This window comes from Paroedura picta, chromosome 2 (assembly GCF_049243985.1).
Source record: "Paroedura picta isolate Pp20150507F chromosome 2, Ppicta_v3.0, whole genome shotgun sequence".
NCBI lineage: Eukaryota > Metazoa > Chordata > Lepidosauria > Squamata > Gekkonidae > Paroedura > Paroedura picta.
Window position 1 is genome coordinate 108,057,440 of NC_135370.1, and position 23,093 is coordinate 108,080,532.

A 23,093-nucleotide genomic window follows, 5' to 3' on the forward strand; every position below is an offset into this window, starting at 1 on the left:
TCTGGCATAAGAAACTGCATGAGGTAACAAGAACAGATAAAATTCCTGTATATTCTCCTATGAATACCAGGGCTTAAAAAAAAACAAAATAGAATTTGACCAACAGCTGTCCAGAAGAGATTCCAAAGTATAACCTTTTGCAGGCTACAGATCTGACGATGACCCTAACAAGGAGGAAATTTCCCAGCAGGAAATTACCTTAGGAGACATTTATTTTCTGACAGAAAAGCCATTTTCTATAGGGGGAAAATCTGGAATTGTCTTCAATCATTCACAGTCACCCAACCATTTTACATAGGAAATGAAGCACTGGGTAACTCCAACTACAGATGGTGAAAATAATTCTCTTCTAGGGCAAGGGGGGTAAATGTCTGCTTAGTAATTGGATGGGCACACTGGAAGCATTCTTGAGTTGCCATGACAGAGGAAGAGTGGGACAGAAATGAAATAAATATGCCATGTGAATGTGAAACGTGTTTGCTTCCCCAAATGCAAGGAGCTTTGGCATACTGGTACCTGAAACCCTGTGGGACGGTCCCAGAAGTCAAGTGAACAAACAAGGGCCACCCAAATAAATTTACAGTGTAAATGCTAATTGATTAATTGATTGATTGATTGATTGATTGAGTAAATGCTAATTGGTTGCCAACTCTGATCAGCCTGCTCTGGATGTTTGTACAGCAACCCTTTTCCCTGCTTTAAACAATGCCATTTTCACATTCTGTTTTTCCTTGAGAATCCAATTGCCATTTCTGCTAAACCTCTGTTTCAGGACCATTGTCTCCCTGGAAAAAAATGGCTTTAGTTCTGCCATGCCCAGTCTCATTTATGTAAGAGAGCTTTAATTCTTTTGACTGCAAGTTGCAAACCATAATAAACAAATGAGGCATGATTTAATATCAATGAACTGTAGATAAGGAAGTTGGCTTGAGTAACCTGACTCACCTTTCTTAGCCCAACTAAGTCAAAGCTGAGTGAATGTTATTAGATTAAATGTGAACAAATTTTTAAAAAGCAGTTCCTTCTGTGTTATGTTTACCTTATTATTTTTCGCACTTTTTGGCAATTTAATGCCATCAATCAGTTATGCTGATTTTCTGCTTCCTTCTCAGGTCCTCATATTCCAGGAAGGCTAATATAACTTCACACTACCCACGAAATTGAAAACAGGTTCTTGGGCTGACTTCTGGCAAGCCGTGGTTCAAATTAAGTCTTGCAGACACCAAGTCAAATTCTTTGTCTTTTGCCCGGTTTCCAAATCTCTCCTGCCCTTTAAATGAAATTCCAGAACAGCAGCTCATGTGACAGCTGATTCTGAGTATTAAGTTTTCCTTCCTAGAGGAGCAGCCATACATACTATTGAGACAGCTACTCCAGAAATTGATAAGGCATTCTGTGGGCACTTTGGGAGAAATACCAAGGGATATTGAAAATGTGTGGAGAGCAAACTGGAAATAGATCAGATAGTTTTTACTGTGAATCTCAATTCTGTATTGAGAATGTGGAGGTACTGTAAATATTGCCAAGATTTGGTATAATGCATTAATTTACAGCAAGTGAACACTGAGGAATTTGCAGCCTCTCTCAGCCTACCTTCAACAACTACTGTTTCCACAGTGGTGTTGTGCTGATGTTCTCGTTGTTTTATAGTCATAAAGATCAGAGAATCCTAGGAATTGTACAAAAGTACATACATATTTGCACATTTGATATTCTGTCACTATTCATTATGTTACTATATCAGCTTGAAGGATGTTAAACCCTTCTAAAGAAGAAGAAAAGTAAGGGCTTTTCCGCAAGTGATAAATATAGTGAAATGCTTTCCTAATGTAGGCGTTTTATTCTGGCCACTCTGCATGACGTTGCCCACATCCAGCATCTGGCCAGCTGTCAGCTCGCTACATCCTCCATTTGAAAGTGCAAGTTGGGGTATTGCATAATGTGGATTCACCAACCTAAAAGGCGCTAGCTACCAGAGAGCAACCAGCAAGCAACCAGCAGGAAGGCATGGAGACTCAAATATGCTAAAGTCACCTGCTTCATCCTGCTCTCACACCCACCTCCCTCTCCCTTGTTCCCAGGGATGGGAATTTCTTTTTTAAAATGGCGACATGCCTGGAGCAATGAATGGACATGCATGTAGGCAATACCAGAAATAAAATAATATTTTTTCAAAGTTGTAACAAAAGCATGCATCTCAAAAATTTTCTCCCCCCACCCAAAATCAGGAATGATATTAATTTTAAAATGTTTCAAAAGACTTGTGATCCCAAGTGGTGTTAAAAAAACACTATGCATCTATGATCCCATGCATAGGCATTGCAATGTAGAAGTATGAATTTTAAAAAATAGCAGGCATTGTGGGACCTTTAAACTGCATCAAAATATGGAGGACTGGGATTGGATGCCTGAATTGATTGACAGGCAGAAACAAGTTGTGTATAAGGCACATTGCTCTCTTCTGCCATTTTCAGCAGCAGCTGTGGAAGGTGAGACGTGCAGAAAGGCGGCAGACAAAGGCGAGACAGCAAAAAGTTTAGGAGGGGCTAGGAAGCATGATAAAATGTAGTGCTTTGCCATTCAGCTGGTGTTATGCTATTTTTACTGATGTGCAGAAATGCCCCAAGTATATTGACATTATTACTGTGATTGGAAAATTAAAAAAAAAACATTAAATATTTCCACTCTACTCTTCCAGTAGTTCAGGGCAGGTCCATTTCCCATTCTCTTATGAGGCCCCCCAGGTGATCAGCTGCTTTGTTTGTTGCATAGATAGACTCAGGTGTGTAGCCATGTTGGCCTGAAGAAGCAGCATGAAGCTTGAGTCCATTGAGTTTAAGACCAACATGTGCTATTGCATGCTCAATCTATGACTATCCCAGAAAGACGAAAACACTGCAGGAGCTCTAAGAAGCCTATTTGGATGAACAGAGAACTTCAAGAGGAACTAAGAAAGAAAAGGGAAATGTTCAGGAAATGGAGGGAAGGACAGAGCTCTAAAGAAGAGTACCTACAGGTTACTAGGCACTGTAGATCAATCATCAGAAAGGCCAAAGCTGAGAGTGAGCTAAGATTGGCCAGGGAAGCCCATTGTAACAAGAAAAGATTTTTCAGTTATGTGAGGAGCAAACGTAAAGTAAAGGAGGCAATAGGCCCACTTTTCGGTGCAGATGGACAAACTCTAACGGAGGATGCAGAGAAAGCAGAAAGGCTCAGCGCCTATTTTACATCTGTTTTTTTCCAACAGGTCAAAGGGTTTAGGCATATCTAGAGTTAGCAGTAGCCAAGGCTACTGGGTGGCAGGCTGACATGGACAGAGAGGTTGTCAAGAGGCATTTAGCTGCACTGAATGAGTTCAAATCCCCTGGGCCGGATGAAATGCACCCAAGAGTGCTTAAAAAACTTTCCGGAGAACTTGCAGAACCCTTGTCCATCATCTTCTGGACCTCTTTAAGGACTGGAGATGTCCCAGAGGACTGGAAGAGAGCAAACGTTATTCTGATCTTCAAAAAAGGGAAGAAGGATGACCCGGGAAACTACAGACCAGTGAGTTTGACCTCTGTTGTGGGGAAGATAATGGAGCAGATATTAAAGGGAGCGATCAGCAAACATCTGGAGGAGAATTTGGTGATCCAGGGAAGTCAGCAAGGATTTGTCTCCAACAGGTCCTGCCAGACCAACCTGGTTTCCTTCTTTGACCAAGTAACAGGTTTGCTGGATCGTGGAAATTCGGTTGATGTCGTTTACTTGGAATTTAGTAAAGCTTTTGATAAGGTTCCTCATGATGTTCTGATGGATAAATTGAAGGAGTGCAATCTGGATTTTCAGATAATTAGGTGGATAGGGACTTGGTTAGAGAACCACACTCAAAGAGTTGTTGTCAATGGTGTTTCATCAGACTGGAGGGAGGTGAGTAGCAGGGTACCTCAGGGCTCGGTGCTCGGACCGGTACTTTTTAACATATTTATTAATGATCTAGATGAGGGGGTGGAGGGACTACTCATTAAATTTGCAGATGACACCAAATTGGGAGGACTGGCAAATATTCCAGAAGATAGAGATAGAGTTCAACGAGATCTGAACACAATGGAAAAATGAGCAAATGAGAACAAGATGCAATTTAATAAAGATAAGTGTAAAGTTCTACATCTTGGTCAGAAAAATGAAAAGCATGTCTACTGGATGGGGGATATGCTTCTAGGTAACACTGTGCATGAATGAGACCTTGGGGTACTTGTGGATTGTAAGCTAAACATGAGCAGGCAGTGTGATGCAGCGGTAAAAAAGGCAAATGCCATTTTGGGCTGTATCAACAGGGGCATCACATCAAAATCACAAGATGTCATAGTCCCATTGTATACAGCACTGGTCAGATCAAACCTGGAGTACTGTGTGCAGTTCTGGAGGCCTCACTTCAAGAAGGATGTGGATAAATTTGAAAGGGTACAGAGGAGAGCGACTTGGGAATGTTCAGCTTGGAGAAAAGGAGGTTCAGAGGCGGCATGATAGCCCTCCTTAAGTATTTGAAAGGTTGTCACTTGGAGGAGGACAGGATGCTGTTCCCGTTGGCTGCAAAGGAAAGGACGTGCAGTAATGGTTTTAAACTTCAAGTACAACAATATAGGCTAGATATCAGGCAAAACATTTTCACAGTCAGAGTAGTTCAGCCGTGGAATAGGCTGCCTAAGGAGGTGGTGAGCTCCCCCTCACTGGCAGTCTTCAAGCAAAGGTTGGATACACACTTTTCTTGGATGCTTTAGGATTCTTTGGGTTTCTATGATTCCATGAAAGTTTCAAAAGCCAACTTGGTATACTGGTTAAGAGTGCCAGACTCTAATCTGGAGGACGAGGTTTGATTCCCCACTCTTCCTCATGCAGTTAGCTGGGTGACCTTGGGTCAGTCACAGTTCTCTAAGAGCTCTCTCAGCCTCACCTGCCTCATGGAATGTTTGTTGTGGGGAGAGAAAGAGTAGGCAACTGTAAGCCTCACTGAGACTCCTTCTGGTAGTAAAATGTGGAATCCAAAAACAGTTCTTATTATTACTCAGGATATAAGCTTGTACACAAATGTGTATACCTTGAATATAACTCTGTTGCTCTTGAAGGCGCCACTGGACTCAAATTTTGCCTTGCTATTTCACAGGATTAATGTCACAGTAAATGAAGACAGGAGAATCCCGTGCACTGTCCTGAGCTTTTTTGAGGAAGGGCAAGAGAAAAATGTAATAGGAAGCAAAGAAAATCCCAACTGTGTTCAGAGTTTATTCTTTGGTCATCATCAGCATTTGTTCTGTGGAATAATGTTCAGTTTGGTTTGTCTCAAAGCTTGACATGCCTGTCCTTCACACTGCAATAAGAAAGGAAGAAACAAATAAATGAGCTTGTATGTAATACTTGGTTCATTTGCACATGGCATTTCCCCAGAAACTTGATCCAGGCCTGGCAAGAGGAGAGTTTTTAATTGATTTACCAGCACATGGATGTAGTATCAAGTGATAAACACAGTATAGACTAGTTTTCTCTATAAACAGAAGGGGAATGTCTGAGATTCACAGCAGGTCAGCAGCAGTGATACACAAACTGCTCTTTGTCTTGAATTGTAATTGGACTGTCAATTATCAGCACAGTTACCAAATGTCTTTTGTGACCTGTAAAACAAGGTTCTGCCATCCATATAATACACTATTAGTTTAAGTCAATGCCTAGTATGAATCATGGACAGTAATCACTGTTAAGCAAACAAACGCCTCAGCAATTTTAAAGACTTATAACATATTGTGGTCAAGCCAGAGATGTTCCCAAATCTTAGAGAGAGGGAAAAGCTTTGCAGTTCTTGAACTTATCTAACAAGCCTCTGAGAAAACATGGAAGCCAACAAAGGCTATATTATTATAGAAAGTCTACATTATTTTCTACCCAAGCTTTAATTGACTTGGCCATTTCAGCTTCTGATGAACCCAAAAGGTATTGCTTCCAAAAGCCTCATTTTGAGAATGGGTTGAATACCACCAGCTTTTATGCTGATGAAAAAGCAAAGGGGTGCTCCTAATAACTACCCAGGCTATGTTGGTGACCATGGGACTTCCATATACAAAGCCCATGAGGTTGCTGCTGAAAAGGGGGGGGGGGATAGGTAAGATTGAATAGGAAAGGTGGCTGTCTCCAACACTTTGCTAATATATATTATGTCCAGGAGCTGTAAGGACACATTTTGAATCTAGTCTGAGTTGTAAAAGTGATCATTTGATGGGTGTGGGTGAATTCTGCCAATGTCTGCTTTGTGTAGCAGCCACGCTATATCCCCAAGATCTCCCAACCCTCAGGAGCAGCTACAAAAATCATTTCCTTTGAATTTGTTCCATTCATTTAATGGGCTCTAACCTGTTGACTAGCATGCAGTGTCTGGCATGGTCTTAAGAGGACTACTCTGCAGTAAATTAATTATGCATTTCCAGTCTGAGCAATACGGGTATGCCACTGAAAGATAACAGTATTCCCTCTCTGCTAACTCAGCTTATAGGTATGGATCCAAACTTCCTCTGAGGAACCTTCAACCAACTGGAGGAACCCTTGAGTGATAGGATGGGGCAGGATCTACCCTATTGTTTACATAGAAAATCCAGGGGATTAGGAAGTCTGTGTAGTGGCAGAATTCATACAGCAGTAAAATATTAAAATGTTCTATTGTTATATAAAGTATCCTCTATTTCCATTTGGGTAATAAAGAAGTGAATTGGTGTTGTTGAGAATTCCTGTTTGGAGAGGTCCCAAGGCAGTAGGATTTCTCCTGTGTATAGTGTGTGTACATACTTATGCATGTGTGTATTGTGTATCATGTGTCTCTGACTATATAACTTCTACCCTCTTATTTACAACACCCAGACCTTTCTTGGTCACACCAAATGGTGACCAGAATGTGATGCAAGTTAGGCGTGTGCTTCAAGAAAATTTCAAATCTGTTATTTGGGGAGGACACTATTACCATTTTTATCCTGGTTTGCTGATAAGATATTATCAATTTAGGATCTTAATCTGTAGGTTGGGAAGGGGGTTCTAGAATGTTGGAACCTTATTTTCAGTGACTGCATGGAATACAAATACAACAGGCATAGGATGAAGATGCAGTGATGGGTGAAGCTTTCCCAGAAAAATTTCTATATGTTGTCTAGCAGCTGGCGGGGAGGTGTCTCAACTTCACAAGGTTTTATATATATATCTGTCATTTTAAGAGCTGAATTCCATCTATTGCTCTTGGAATATAGCTGCAGAGCTGAGATCTTTTGATGGATGTCTTTCTAATGAGGCTTGCTAGTTGGCTACCTTTCTGGCCCATTAACAATTCACAATCCTTTGCCATTTACAATGCTATCAGCACGTAGCCCTGTGTAGAGCACATTTCAGAATGCCACTGAATTTGTCCCCTGAAGACTATTAGCTGAGTAATAAATCAGTCCATGTATGTGACTGTGATGAAATTATCCTCACCCAGGGTTGTTAAGACATATGATATGCCATTATCAGGAGCCTGTAATCCCTTTAAGGACAGGAAAGCTACAGCTGCCTGCAATACCTTTTGAAATGGCTCCAGTGAGGCAAACATAATTAGTGTTTTTGAGCATCTTGGTCTGAAATTACAAATATTTTTAAAGGAATGTTTTTTTCATATATATTGATCTTTACCAACTCTTCAAATTATAGTATTGCATTAAATCATATATAAATCTATATTGACTGAAAGCATCTAGAAGTCATATCTTGTTTTTACTGCAATTTTTTATTCTGAATTTCCCTATACAATTTAGCTCTTTTGGCAAAGAGCTTTATTCTTAAAAAGAGAAATATTGGGTTTCAAGTCTGGACTCTGGAACAGCACACGTGTTAGTAGCACTAACAATGCTCTGAACGTTGTGATTCCCACACTGTCCCAGAACATGCTAGGCACAGGGCAGGGCACTAGAGCTGGAGCATGAGTGGGACAAGGCATAGGCATGGCTGGTGCAAGTGTGTTCAAAGTCTAGCTCTCAGGTCAAACATGGAATAGGTGACTTGATAGAAGCAATAGGTATGCGGGTAAATCCAGAAGTCCAGTGGTTCAGAATCTCATCAGGGGCAGTTGTCCCTAATAGTGATTTCATTCCAGGTGTGGTAGTCATTGCAAAGCTTTGGTTCCCCACTTTTCTTTTTGACAAATAACACAGGAGCTGAGGGTGCAGAGGTCAAGGGGCATATAAATTCTTGCTGTAAATTCAGAGACAGAAAATCTTGAAACATGGCCAGCTCGTGTTCCAATAATGAATATAGGCACCCAGCTCGGGACAATGTCAATGGCACAATCATAAGGCTGGTGAAGTGGCAGCTGGTCAGCTCCCTTATCTTTAAATGCATCCTGGCAGTCTGTATATATATCAGGAGGAGTAGACAAGGCTGATGGAATGGTAGAAGTTAAGACAGTTCCTGCTGGGTCCTCCCAATGATGTGGTCATGAATTGGTAGCACTATCAAAAACTGAGTAATTCTCACCCTGCACTACCCCAAATACAACCCTGATAGTGTTGAATCAGTAAGATGAGAGACTGGGTTTCCTTGGTGACCAGACCTGAACATAACAAGCAGCCATTGATGGCCTCAACCATTATTGGGGTCTCTTTGGGCTGGAGAGGTACCTGGTCCTGGATGGCAAACTTTGACTCCATAAAGCAATGCCAGACCCCAGAGTCAATCAACATGGTATACTCTATCCAGTTCACTCCGGTTTCTGGCCGGAGTCAGCAGGAAAATATTATACTGTGACAGGGTGGGATAGTCAGAGGTTTTCAGGAAAGAAGAAAACAAATAATTAGAATGGCTCAGTCACAAGGGGAAAGAAAAACAGAGGGAAAATCTTGCCTCTGAGGAAGGGAAGTGGATGGGTGCATCATAAAGGGTTTCCAAACAGTGGAGCGGTGGGGGCTGCCACTTAGTTGTTTGGTTAAAATGGTTCTGAGTCATTTAAGTCTTGCTTTTTGCTCTCTGTGAAAAGCCTCTGGGGATCAGGAAGCAGGGGTTTCCAAACACCTGAGCTGCTAATGAACCTGGCAAACTGGGAACCAACCAAAATTAGTTCATGATATCCATCCCTATTCAGGACTGGCAATATTTTTGAATCCCTGACTGATTGGCTGGTATAAAGGACTTTAATTTGTCTGCTTCTCATTTGTTGTTGTTTTTTATAAATAGGCCTGATTCTCAGGAGTTGATGAGACCCAAATTGGGGTTGGCAGGATTTTGTGGGTGTGCTTGTTGCTTAATTTGATTGACAAGTGCCCTGAGGCATCCAAGGATGGGGGAGGATCTCAGATCAGCTGTTGATAGCTGCATAGTCCCAGAGCACTGTTTGTGGTTAATCCCTTGATAATCCACATCAGTATCTAATCCTTAATGGTACGGTGTGCAGTGATGGGACTGATGGGCAGCATGTTTCTGTGCAAGTTTGGTGCGGGTAAAGAAAAGCCGGGTATAACTCTGCTTAGAATTGCCTGTACATGAAAGCTTATACCATGAACAAAATCTTAAAGTTTTTAAAGGTGCCATTGGACTCACTCAAACTTTGTTCTGCTGCTTCAGACCAACACAGCTACTCTCTTGAATTATAAGAGTTATTCTTTAATTATATTAAACTGGAGTTGCAATATGTTTTGTCTTGCTTTTTAAAAATATCACTTTTGACTTAATAATTACTAGCAATACTAATTTAAGAAGAGTATTTTTGGTTCAGAGTGAGAACCTAGCTGTCTCTGGAAATGATTAACTTCTTCAGACTTCCTGGTCTATCAGCAGACAGATCAAACTTCTTTAGTTTCAGGTTTTTCCCAGATGTAAAACTTTGCTACTTTCTTCAGAAAGAGATCTGTGACTTCAAGGAATTTTACCAGTAACTTAAAAAAAAATTATTCCTTATCTAGAAAGCATTATTATGAATTTGGTATCAGGTCTGGTTAAAGAGGTACTCATCAACATTCAAAAAATATTAAATTTTGAAAAGGTATCACCATCTTTAAAATACAGTTCTAAAATAACAATTTAATTTTGGCCCATGTACTAAAAGAAAGACAGGGTTACACTGTGTGTTATAAATGCCTAGGATTGTCCAGGGGCTATTGGGGGAAGAATGATTGAAACATCAGCTGGAGTCAGCCATGATGCCCAGCAGAATGGAATTGTAGATTGTATAACAGAGTGGTAGTGTTGAAAAAATTGATCTGTAAGGAGGCTCTCAGAGAACTCTATTGTGTGACATTTTTTGAATGCTATGAACTTAATGAATACTGGCTGCTGTAAAATAACATGAAACCCATACAAGAGGGGCTGGTTTTTGTTGATGATGACATTTAATTTAGGGAAAGAAAGGTATTCTGCATTTCTTGATCATATCAGTACTTAAAATAAATTCATGAAAACATATTGCATTACAGCATTACACCATCCTTTTGTATGTGCACAAACAGAATTGAGATTTTTTTCTCTCCTTTTTGAAACAAAATTGATAAACTGTAATTAAGACATAAATTATTTAAAGCTTGCCTGCAGGCATAAAACCTGCCAAGCAATTCAATTCAGGGCAAACTCCAGGGACAGTTGGGGGAACATAGACAAAGCTAGAACTGTATGAAAACTGAAAACAAGCCTTCCATCTACTTCCTTCCCTTAGAGGCAATATTTTCCTGTGTTTCTCTTTCCCTTTACTTGCTAAATTGCCCTAGTAATTTGTTTTCTTCTTTGCTCAAGGATTGTGGCTATCCTACCCTGTCACAGTATAATATTTTGAATGTTGGCTCAGCCCAGGAATCTAAAGGAAGGATTAGGAGCCCCCTTTAACTTAATTTAAATGGCATTCAAGACATTCTGAAATTTGAAAAATGACAACATCTTTAAACGTCCCACGACGCCACGGGCGCTGCGGACTAAATAAAAGAGTAAGGGGTGGTGGGGAGGAGTTAGGGCGGGACCGGTCCGGGATAAAAACTCGGAGGGGTCCAATCAGGAGCCGCAAAGCGGCTCCTGATTGGGCCCCTCCGAGTGCCACTCGAGGGCCAAGTGGCCAATTGGGAGGCGTGCATAGCGCGCCTCCCTATTGGCCACTTGGCCCGCCCTGGACTGGCCACCCACATCCACCATTTCCCCACTTGCCGCCGAGCTGGACGCATCTCCAGCAGGAGCTGCGCCTCCTCCTGTCGCCAGCGGGCCGCCTACGGACACCAGCAGCCCGCCTTGCTGCCGTCCCAACCGACTTCTTCTCGCCGCCGACACACTCGTCCGCCACCCACCCGCCGCCGCTTTCACCTGCCCCACTGGCCCATTGCCAGCTGCGCCACCGCCAGAGCCGCGAAGCGCCTCCCGACGCCTCAGCCCGCCAAACAAGCCGCCGCCACCACCCAAGGCCCGGGAGCCGCCCAGCAGCCTCGCTCCCGTCGCCAGGGCGGGAATCGCATCCACAAGCCGCCGCCCCAGCCCCAGGAGCCGCTCAGCAGCCTCGCTCCCTTTGACAGGCTGGGAATCGGCCCCAAAAGCCGCCACCGCCGCTGCCCAAGGACCGGGAGACGCCCGCCAGTCTCGCTCCCTTCACCAGCCTGGCCATCGCCCCAGAAGCCGCCGCAGCCGCCGGAGTCCCAGGAGCCGCCCCGCAGCCGCGGCCAGAACACCAACCGGCGCCACGCCCTGCAACGACTCTTCACCGACCTGCAGCAGCCCCAGCTCGACGCCAGCTGCCCGGTGAGTGAGCTGGGGCCAGCAGCGCGGCTGCCAGGGCCTCCCTGCGGCGACAGGCTAGCGCCCATTGTATTTAGACATACAATGGGCTTTTTTACTAGTATTTGACATAAAGGAGAAAAGTCAGATGAAATCAGGGACTGAAAAATTCTGAGGTAATTCAATATACATTACTCTAAGGAAAATCAGTACATTTTGTTTCTTATATTTCAAGCTAATGAGAGTTCTTAAATAGGGATAGACATGAGCCTAAAAATTATGGTTGGGTTAGAGGTTCAGGGTTTTCCTCAAACTGAACCAAGCCAAAAAATGCCCTGAACTCACCAATTCAGATCCCCCTTCTGCCAGAAAGGGTTAAATGGCTGGCAGCCATTTAGCTCATCCATTTAACTCTCCCCTGCTTTAAAGTGAGGGTGGAAAGCAAAACCAACACATTTCAATGGCTTGTATCCATTAAACAGATTTCCCAAGCAGGAAAGTGAAACAGACTGGAACAGACTGGTGAAATTGCTTGCAGCCATCTCAGCCTAACAGTGGGGTCAGTACACCCACCAGTCCATTTTGTTTCCACCCCCCCTAGGCTGCAGAAGTGAAACTGACTGGTGAAATGGCTCATAGCTGTTTAAACATAACAGTGGGAAGGGTGTGCCCATCAACTGTTATGCTGCAATGTGTGGTAACCATCCCACCAGTACATTTTGCTTTCCCTTGCTTGGAAGTGAGAGGAAAGGAAACTCCCCATTGAAATGACTTGCAGACATTTCACTGGTCCATTGTGTTTCTCCCACTTTGGAGGTTGTAATGTGTGTTCATGAATTCCTTGATGGTTAAAGAATGGGAGAAGTAACTCTTTTTGATGATGGTTTGGTGGAATGAAGAATACCACAGTGTGGTCTTCCCCTGGTTAGCCAATTTCAAATTTATCCTTATTCATGGGAAAGCTACATATTCTTCTTTTTAAGAGAAATGATTTTGCTTCACTGGAAAAGGCCAGGAATTTGAAGGAGAAAGCGCTGGCCAGAAGTTCTGTGAGACAAAAGAAGGAAGTGCTGCCAGCAAGGAAGCTTGGGTAGCATTAGGATGAAAAAAAAGAAAATAATACCTGGCTTCTGCAGCAGTTATCCCAACTGTCAGATGTCTTGGCACTTGAAACAGAAAATTCAAATCATTTTCCATTCACTATGAGCTTCATACTGAAAGTACCACATATGCTGGAAACCTGAAAATGGTACACCCTTTTGCAATAAATAATGCCAGATTACTGCTTCCCAAAATTTCTTGGTACTTCCATTCCAGTATAACAACACTGCAGATTATGGATGTTGTGACTGACATGAAGTACTAGAGCACATTCTTCCCTAATCAACTTGTTGTGTGCTTCATAGGCCTTTTAATTTCTCTACTGATTCTGCACCATCGTCTGAGAAGAGCCCAACTTGCAATGGGTGAGCTAATTTATTCAAGGCCAGGAAAGGTCCTGATCTTGAAAGAAATTTTTAATTGTCTTAGAATCCAGTTTGGGCTCATGTCCTTAAATATGTATACAAATCAGAGACTAAAAAGAGCTCAGGAAATGTTCTTAGTATCCCAGTGCAATACATTAATTCTGTCCTGAGTTGTGTTGGCTACTAATAAGGAGTTACTTGTTACAGCTTGTTTGCATGGTAACAGAACACCAGTGTAATCAGCATGGTTACAGAAGTTGATACTCCAACAGCAGCTTGAAGGCTGAGAGTCCCTGCAAGTAGTAAGCCAAAGGTTATTTGGCTATAGTGTTAACTGTAAGGACTAATGTTCTAAAAATGTAATGTGTTGACCCTTAACGGAGCCAACAGAGACTTAATGTCAGTCAAAATAACAATCAAAGCCCCACAAAGTAAACAAACCAAACAAAGAATATGTCAGAGAACAGAAGTTCAAGAATTGAATAACAAGATATTGAAACAAATGAGTGGAATCCACTGAAGTTCAGAATATAAATGTCTAACAGAAGTAACATCTGAGTGATAAGTATAACTGGCTTAGCCATATAACACTTGTAGCACATGCTATGGGCCCCGTGCTCTCAGGGGGCCCATGTGGTACCTCCCCTGCAGGGCTATTTACTTCCCAATGCAGAGAGGATGAAGAGAAAAGAAGCCCATGGGGCTGCAGCTCTCTCCAAACTAATTTTTAAAGGGACTGATAGAAGACAATACAAAAAGACAGCCTGCCCTTTCTTACTACCTTCAGCTTCTGACTGGATGTGATAATTTGGATGAGGGATTGTCGGCCTCCTTGTTGCTGTGTGCGGGAAATTTTATTTATATAAGAAAGTAAGGCCAGGTGGCAGTGCACAGCAGAGTTTTTGATTGGCCATTGAAAATCTGATTGGCTTTGCAGATTGGCTGAGTAGGCTCCCTATGTCAGGAGTGGAAAGCAGGAAAGCTGCTTTGCAAACTCCATGGATACTGGAGGGGGTGGAATTTTAGTTGCCTCCATCTTCAGGCCCCAGTCAGGCTCACTACATTTATTTCTATTCATCCCTTGTCTACAGTATTTCTTGTAAATGCAAACAAAGCATTTGCCCCAGCATCTAGTACAGACCAACAAGCAAGCTGATCAGCAGACAAGTGGGAGCCACTGCACTTGTATATCAAAGTAGAACTTATCAGGGCAATCTGGTTCAGTGGCAAGATCTTTCTATGATTCTGTCTGTTTGGTAAAGATGCTTGTTATAAACATACTAACAGAGTCACTCTCCATACAACTTGTCATCTTTTTTGAGTGCTAATCCAGAAAGCCAACCACCAGAACAATGCAGAAATCTGAAAGTTTTCAGATATTACTGAATTATTATTTTAAAGAATGGAGTCCTTTATTTGAACAGGTCCAAAATTTGATTCATTAAAATTCAGCTGAGCCTACCTAGTGGAAATAGAGGGCCGGTTCCTTCAAAGAACCATGGGCCAAAGGGATGAAAAATAATGTAGATGGTAATATCTTCAAGCCTTTCTTTTTCTTTTCTTTTTTTGCATGATGTTGCTGAATAATATTCTATAGAAGTAATAATTAGTTAGATCCTTGAGGGATTTGTTCACTATAATTAAAACTATTTCTATTTTTAATTAATGGTGGCCCCTGGATATTTGATATTGTCAGTAATAGGTGATACATTTTAGACGTTCCCTAAAATCCATTTACCTCAAATCCATTTACAGCAAATTCTAATGTGATATAATTTATAGGAGCAGCATATTTTCCTAAAAAATAATAGGTAGATTCCGTCAATAAGATTGGTAATATTAACAAACTAGATCTAAAGCCCATTTTAATCTGAAATAAAATGGGCGCTAGATGGGCGCGGCCTCCTGCCCCCGACTCCCAAAGGCTTCCGCAGCTGTGGGGCCGCAGAAGTCTTTATCCTCCTCCCCCCTCCGGACGGCATAAGGGTTCAGTGGGGCCGGGGCTGCAGGGAAGCGGCATACCTGTATTGACGGGCGGCAGTGGGGCAGTCACGGCGGTAGCGGCTCGGCTGGCGGAGGCGGCCATTTTGGGCGGTTGGCGATTTCTGGCGGCGGCTGGCTGGCAGGCGGCGGCGGCTGGCTGGCGGCGGTGGCGGCTGGCTGTTGGCGGTGGCGGCCATTTTGAGAGGTCCATCAAAAGAACGGACGGGAGTCCCCGGCAGCCGCGTCAGGCGTCCGGGCAGGGAGCACCCGCCAGCCGTGCTACGTGCGGCTGGCGGGTGCTCCCTTGCCAGTGAAGCAGGGAATGGGGAGCCTCGCTTCGCGCGGCTCCCCATTGCCTGCTTGGGCCGGGATGGACACTTGGAGGGGCCAATTGGCCCCTCTGAGTTTTTATCCCGGACAGGGCCCGCCCTAACTCCTCCCACAGTGCCCTTACTCCTTTATACAGTCCGTGGCACTCCGCGCCACGGGGCTGTTTAAAGATTGTGTTAGTCTGGATCCCAAGGCAGAGACTATGTATATTGAAAAAGCAAGTTTCTCAAGCATATAATATAAAAACTAACCTTTGGATGTTGCTATTGTTACTGATGATCCACTGTGATGGACTGTACTAAAATAGTAAGATTCCAAGTGCTGATGTTTCATCAACAAGTAAATTAAGGGTTAAAATTCTTCACTAAGAGGAGACAGCTTGAGGAACAGGCACTCTGACTGGCAAGCAACAACTGAAGGGGAATTGATATAGTAGCTGTGTGCTGTAGGGAGATTATTTTATTCTAATTCTGGTTGGCATATTGACAGAACCTGTCTGTGCTTAGCTGAACATCTGCTCTGAGAAGAAATTTTAGTTAAAAGAAAGAATCTTTACTAAAGGCTGAAAGCAGATCTCTACACAATTTCTAGAGATCTGGGACAGATATTTTGGCAAGAGGGAATTTGGGCAGTGAAGTGAAACTCCTAATTTAGACCAAAAGCAGAGGCCAAAATTCATCTCCTTTTGCTTTCATCTCCTCAGAGGTCAGAGGGAAACTGGTACTTCTAAGAAGGGAAAGCGGAGGTACTAGCATAAGGTACCAGCTTTCTAGAAACAATTTCCAAAAACTTCTGGGGCTAAGTAAAGCCAAAAAGTCTGCTTAAATTCATTTACAACAAAGAAACCATGCTACAAGGACAACTCAGTATGTGAGGGAACAACACTTAATTTTCCAGGAGAAAAATGTACCCCAGAGTGGGGAAGTGGTTGGGGGTCTGTCATACCAATCTAAAAGACAATAACAATACCAAGGATCACCAGAAATATGTTTACTCTTCCCTCTGGAAAATAGTGAGAGTTAGGCCTTTAGTCCAGTTTCCCATCACCATTCACAGAGTCAATAGGCAAACCATCAGCCAGGGACTGCCATTGATGCTTCCTGTTTAGACCTACCAGCCTCCATATCCCCTGGAACAAGAGCTCATCTTCACAATTCAGAGTTCAGTTCCCTTGGAGAAAATTGATGGTTTGGAGGGCGGAGGCCACTGAGGTCCCTTCCCTCCCCAGACTCCATTCCCAAATCTACAGGAATTTTCCAGCCTGGATCTGGCAACCGTTGTCCCCCAATCTCCCACTGGTGGCCACGGAGGACCTGGCAACTTTATTCCTGCTTGCTACTAATTGTCTGGAAGCAAAATTGAAAGGTCTCTTGCTTGAAAGCCCCCCCCCCACTTGTATCTCTGTATTTGTTTACTTATAGTAAGATTTCTGAATGAGTTTTGCACTTTGGCAATGAACACATGATCTGGGTTTAATGGCATGTGTTTGCTATTTTGACAACTTCTGTTTTAAAGATGGTTTTAATTAGCTATAGTCTATGCAGACTCGTTTAATCATAAACGTGTTCTTTACACTTTTCACCAGAGCTCTTAGGCTGGGTTGCTTCCGTGGAGAAAGAAATTCATACAGCAGTTCAGGATGGATTTTGCCATAAGGATGGATTTCACTTTATACAGAGTGGACAATGACAAGACCACTTTTGAAATGCATGCCATGTTACATTTCAACACCTGGCTTAATCCTGACCTGCCATGTTGGGGTAATGGTATTCGTTCTGTCCCAGGAGCATGACCAGGATTCACTACAATTGTTTTAGTCAGACCATTTTTTTTCAAATGGTAGACTTTTGCATGTCTTGTAATTTTAGCTATGATTTTTGGATGCAGAGCTCATGGCTAGTGATTTACAGCGTGGTACTGGAATGCTGCTAAGATATTTGATACTATGTTTAAACAATGGAAATTGTGCTTTTTGTGGCAGGTCACTTTGGCTTGTTTTAGCAGTCTTTTCAAAGGTGAAGAAAAGGGGAAATCCCAGCATTTAACTGTTAGTTGAGTGCTTCACTTCAGCTAATTTTTCTGCTTCTCAATTAGACTTTAGATTTAAAAAAAAAGATAGATTTCTTTTGGTATAACTAGTACCATTCGGCTCAGGCCAGGACACAATAGCAAACTGTAGAACGGCTAAAATGGCAGCTGGATTTTTAGTGGAAGAAACAGAAGAACTTGCAGAACCTTTAAGAACAGGGCCCTGAGGAAAAGCATGTGCCAGCTTTCTTTCTTTTTATAGTTTTCTCCTTTTGATTATATTTGACATTTTTCCAGGTCTGAGGTTTAAAAAAAAAAACTAAGTAGCTTATGGCAGCAAGATGAGGAAGTAAGGTTTTCATGTGCTATAGAAGAAAATGCTTTAAAAACAGCATTCCAATGGAAAGTAAGTCATTGGCAAATTCAGGCCAGAACTGTGAGGCCGTTAAAGTCTCCTGGTGGCATGCTAACTGTCGTGGAAACAGAAGATGCTCCATTGCTTACAGACTCTTCTAAATAGGTAGCCCTGCACATTCCAGGACATACAACATTGATGGCACGCAATAGGGAACATTAAATTATGATGAGGGGTGTTGGAGATCCAAGCATCACAACTATCTTTACTCATAATGAGGCATCTTGCTGCAACATCAGACATTGCTCTGTCACAAAGCAGGCACAGACATTAAAACATAGGAGAAGAACCTACTGGATCAGTCTGGGAGGGAAGAGTTTTTCACTGCTTAGCGGGGGGGGAGATAACTGTTTTATTCTGTTTTACTGGGCGTTTTATTGTGGGGATTTTACGTGTTATCCAGCTTGTCTGGGAATGGTGGTCTATAAATCAAATCAAATCAATCAACAGTAGTCCATCTAGTGCAGCACCCTGTCTCACACAGCAGCCAACCAGTTGCCCTGCCAATATATAAAGCAATACAGACCAGTCCTATTTGCAACAAGTCGTGTTATGGCATGGATGGATGAAGGGATGATGGATGGACAAAACCCTAAGAGAAAACAAAGCTGACCGTTTGTATTAGTTTCAAGTGAGTCGCCATGTTAGTCTGAATCCAGAGGCACTTTAAGGCCCACAAAGTTTTATTCAAGGCATGAGCTTTCATATGCATGCACATTGTCCATGACATTGTATCTGAGAAAGCATCTGTGCACATGAAAGCTCATACCTTGAATAAAACCTTGTTGGTTTTAAAGGTGCTGTTGGATTTAAAATTCAGGTAGTGGTATACCCACACTCACTTCTGGCCAAACAATAACTGCCAGCTAAGTAGGAGGGGAACCCTGTACCTGAGTGGTGATATTAAATTAATGATATTAAACACAGGTAAATAATTATTTTTTAAAAAATTCAATGAAACTGAGGAATAAGCTTCTGAACCCTGCTGGGAATCTCTCTGGGTCCACCCTCTTACTTGTGAATGCATTGCAATGTCTGTACAGTCACTTAATGCAGTAAGATTTTGTGAATGTCTGCTATTGCTAGCTGCATTGAATTTACAGAATGAAAAATGTGGGGGGAAATGATCACTGCAGCAGGATTTTAATAGCAGAGGGGAAGAAATGAAAAATCATTGTATACCCTCTAATGTACAGAGAATGCAGATGAGGCTACCTAATTTCCACATCAAATCCATAAGATTGTTAGCTGTGTTGTTGAAAATACCTGTGTTGTTGAAAAGTCTACTTACACAAAGTCACTCAGTGCTGATATTCAAGATATAACACAGTTTTGAGACCACCTTCCTATTTTAATTGGGCACTAGATAATGGCAACAGAAGGGGGAAATAGCATCCCAAGGGAATTCAATTGTTTCCAAATTGTTTCCTAGCCACTGTTTCCATATATTTTAAAAAGATAATAGATCATGGACTGCAGACCAGATTTTAGCATAGTGAGGTGGATAGGGAGCTGGTTAGAACACCACAGCCAAATAGGCGGTTGTCAGAGGTGTTTCATCTGACTGGACAGAGGTGAGCAGTGGACTGTCAGAGGGCTTGGTACTGGGTCTAGTACTTTTCAACATTTTATCAGTCAGTCAGTAACCTTTTATTGGCATAAAATATGTATAGGACATATAAAAACAGGGTTTAAAATTTCAACAAAATAATAAAATAGGCCATGGGGTTACATAACCAAACAGATCTTAAAACGATTAAATAAACTATAAAAGATAAAATACAGGGTAGGCAGCATATTATAAAAGCATCTTAGTTAAAACTCTGGCAACTAAAATGGTTACCTCTGGGTCTTTGTCAGAGAGCAGAAATTGCAAGGTCATAGATTTACTTACAGAAGGCTTGTTTCCCAGCAAAGCAACAAAGCTGTCATCCCGACACTGCTCATATAAGGGGCAATCTAACAAAATGTGTGAGACAGAGTCAGGGCAGCCAGAACCACACGGACAGAGTCTCGCATGGTATGGGATATGTTGGAATCTTCCCTCTAAGACCTTTGAGGGGAAAGCATTCATTCGTGCCAGGAGAAAAGCTCTTCTCAGGGGTGGGACATCAAGGAGATGCAAATATGTAGGCATAATATTTCTCTGCATAGTGATGCCGAAGAATGCTGGTGAGCAGACTCGAGGCTGGGTAGGTATGAGTTCCTGCTGCTCATGGTCTAATATTCTCTGTTTAATAATCCGGAAGATACATTTTTCTTCCAGAGGTAGTAGGGAGTTCAGATCGATGCCAATGGAGACTAATTTTTGTTCAATAGCCTGGAACCATCGAAATTTAAGAGGGTCACTTTTTAGACAAGTTAAAAGGCTGCCAGTTTCTATTCTAAAAAAACAGTCTGACCCACAATTTTAAAGTAGCTATCCAGGCCCTTGTCTCTAACCTAATTTGGCCAAATTCTGCGCAAATGGCATGGTAGGAGACACAATTGGGAACCCCTGCAATTTGCCTATAGAAAGCAGATTGAACACCCTCAATAGATTTATTAAAGGCAGGAACCCATAAGGGGCATCCAAACAGGAGCTGGGGTCCCTTCCCTCCCCAGCTTCAATTCAAAAAGGACATGGACAAAATTGAGAGGATGCAGAGGAGTGTGACAAAGATGATCTGAGGCCTAGGGACCAAGCCCTCTGAGGAAAGGCTGAGGGACTTAGGAATGTTCAACCCAGAGAAGAGGAGGTTGACTGGGGACATGATTGCTCTCTCTAATTTTTATCTATCTATCTATCTATCTATCTATCTATCTATCTATCTATCTATCTATCTATCTATCTATCTATCTATCTATCTATCTATCTATCTATCTATCTATCTATCTATCTATCTATCTATCTATCTATCTATCTATCTATCTATCTATCTATCTATTCAATTTATTTATTTATTTATTTATTCATTCGATTTATTGACCACCACTCCCAAAGGCTCATGGCGGTTTACATATGTCCAACTAAAACCCAATTAAAACGCATTAAACCCCCATTAAAAGAACTATAACAGCAATAATCAACAGCAAGTAAAGATGGCGGAACCCTCAATCCCCCCTATTCATCTACTAGAGGGAGGAGAGAGGAGAGACAAATCAGATGGTGTCCACTGTTGGCAACAGGGGGACCCCAATTGGCCTCAACCATAGACTAAGTATCTGAAAGGTTGTCACTTGTAGAAGGGCAGGGAGCAGTTCCTGTTGGCAGCAGAGAACAGGACCTGCAGTAATGGGTTTAAATGACATGAAGATCAGTACTGGCTAGGTATCAGGAGATATTTTTTTCACAGTCAGAATAGTTCAGTGGTGGAATTGGCTGCCTAAGGAGGTGGTTTGTTCCCCGTCATTGACAGTCTTCAAGCAGTGGCTTGACAGATACTTAGCCTGGATGCCTTAGGGTGATTCTGCATTTAGCAGGAGGTTGGACTAGATGGCCTGTATGGCCCCTTTATAGTTCTATGATTCTGTGAGCATACAACATGAGGATTGCCATATTGTCTTGTTTATCACATTTTATCAAGAATCTGGGAATATCACACATTTGACCCAGCTTCTTTCTTTCTTTCTTTCTTTCTTTCTTTCTTTCTTTCTTTCTTTCTTTCTTTCTTTCTTTCTTTCTTTCTTTCTTTCTTTCTTTCTTTCTTTCTTTCTTTCTTTCTTTCTTTCAACCCTTTAGATCTGGAGAAAGAAGGCAAAGAGTAGACAGCTCAATGTATGTGGTAAAAACAGTCCTATTTCTTTTCTTGAAGTCACAGCTATGATTGTCAGGAAGCAAGCGATAACTTCAATTGTCAGAAAACAAGAAGGTATGCTTTGCTACCCTGTTGACATGTTCTTTTTGTTCTGTTTGCCTTGGATGACAATGACAATGTCCAGCAGCAATTAGTCTGTAATGCCTTGAGGCATTAACTGACTTCTAGAAGTAAGAACTTTTCCATGAAATTACTTCATATCTTCTTCTAAATTTCCAAAGTATATCAAGAATAATTGTTTTGGGTACGGGACCCATGGTACCCACAGTGTGGAATCTCTTTCTCTTCTAATGTTTATTCCTCTACACTATGAGGTATACCAAGTCTCCCTGACACTGGCATCAAGGCCGAGAAGGCCGAGAACTGTGTGGCTTCCAAAATCTGAGGTTTCTCGGGTTTCTGTACAACACTGGAGACTGAGAACCATGTGGCTGCCCATCTCTGAGGTTTCCTTCCTGGCTCCATAAGGGAAAGTTGTGTGGCTTCTGGCCTCCAATTCTAAGATCTATGCAGTGGAACTTTTTGTATGCCACTGTTGTAATGATGACACTGATTTGCATTTTTAGGATTCTTTTTCTCTCTTGTTATTAGCATGACAAATCCACAGCTATAGTAGCTCCCAGATCACAACACATTCTGGCATCACTTATTAAATAAGAACTCAGTTAACTGAATTGTGTGGGGCCAGTTCTGTCAAAAAAAATCCACAACAATACTAGCAGTATATGCACTGTCCACAGACATATCAGTGGTCCTCTTAAGGAGGGCTTGCCTCTGCCAGCTGTAAGTATATATTTAATGGACTATTCCTTCACTGCCCAGTTTATATCAACAAGGTGGAATCTTAAAATCTTAAATGGGCACATGAATAGTCATAATAAATATTTCTGTTTTAACATTTAGTATATTCTGCTGCTCAACCTCTAAGGTTCTGAACTGATACACAACCATAGCTGTATTTAGGAGAGTTTTCAAATATTAACAGGTAGGGCACTGCCTGTCAGTTAAAATAGCATAATGGGAAATGTGTGTCAGCCAGACTGAGTACATGACAGCAGTGTTACTAAAGAAGAAACTAGGACACCACTGATCTGTGTCCAATAAGAATACATTTCTCCCTGTTGTTAAGAGCTTAGTACCAAGAACAAATTAATGTTGGTACAGCCCTAAAAATGTTGCATTTGTAATAATGAGAATGTAAAGGGACTCTAACATATACATTTCTGCCTGAACAATCCTTTATGGTCACATACATTCACCTGCCTTCAGTGTCCTCCCATTCATTTCAGTGGAGGGGCAGCCATCCTGTAGTCCATATGCACACGAACCAAACTGCCCTCAACATTGAAA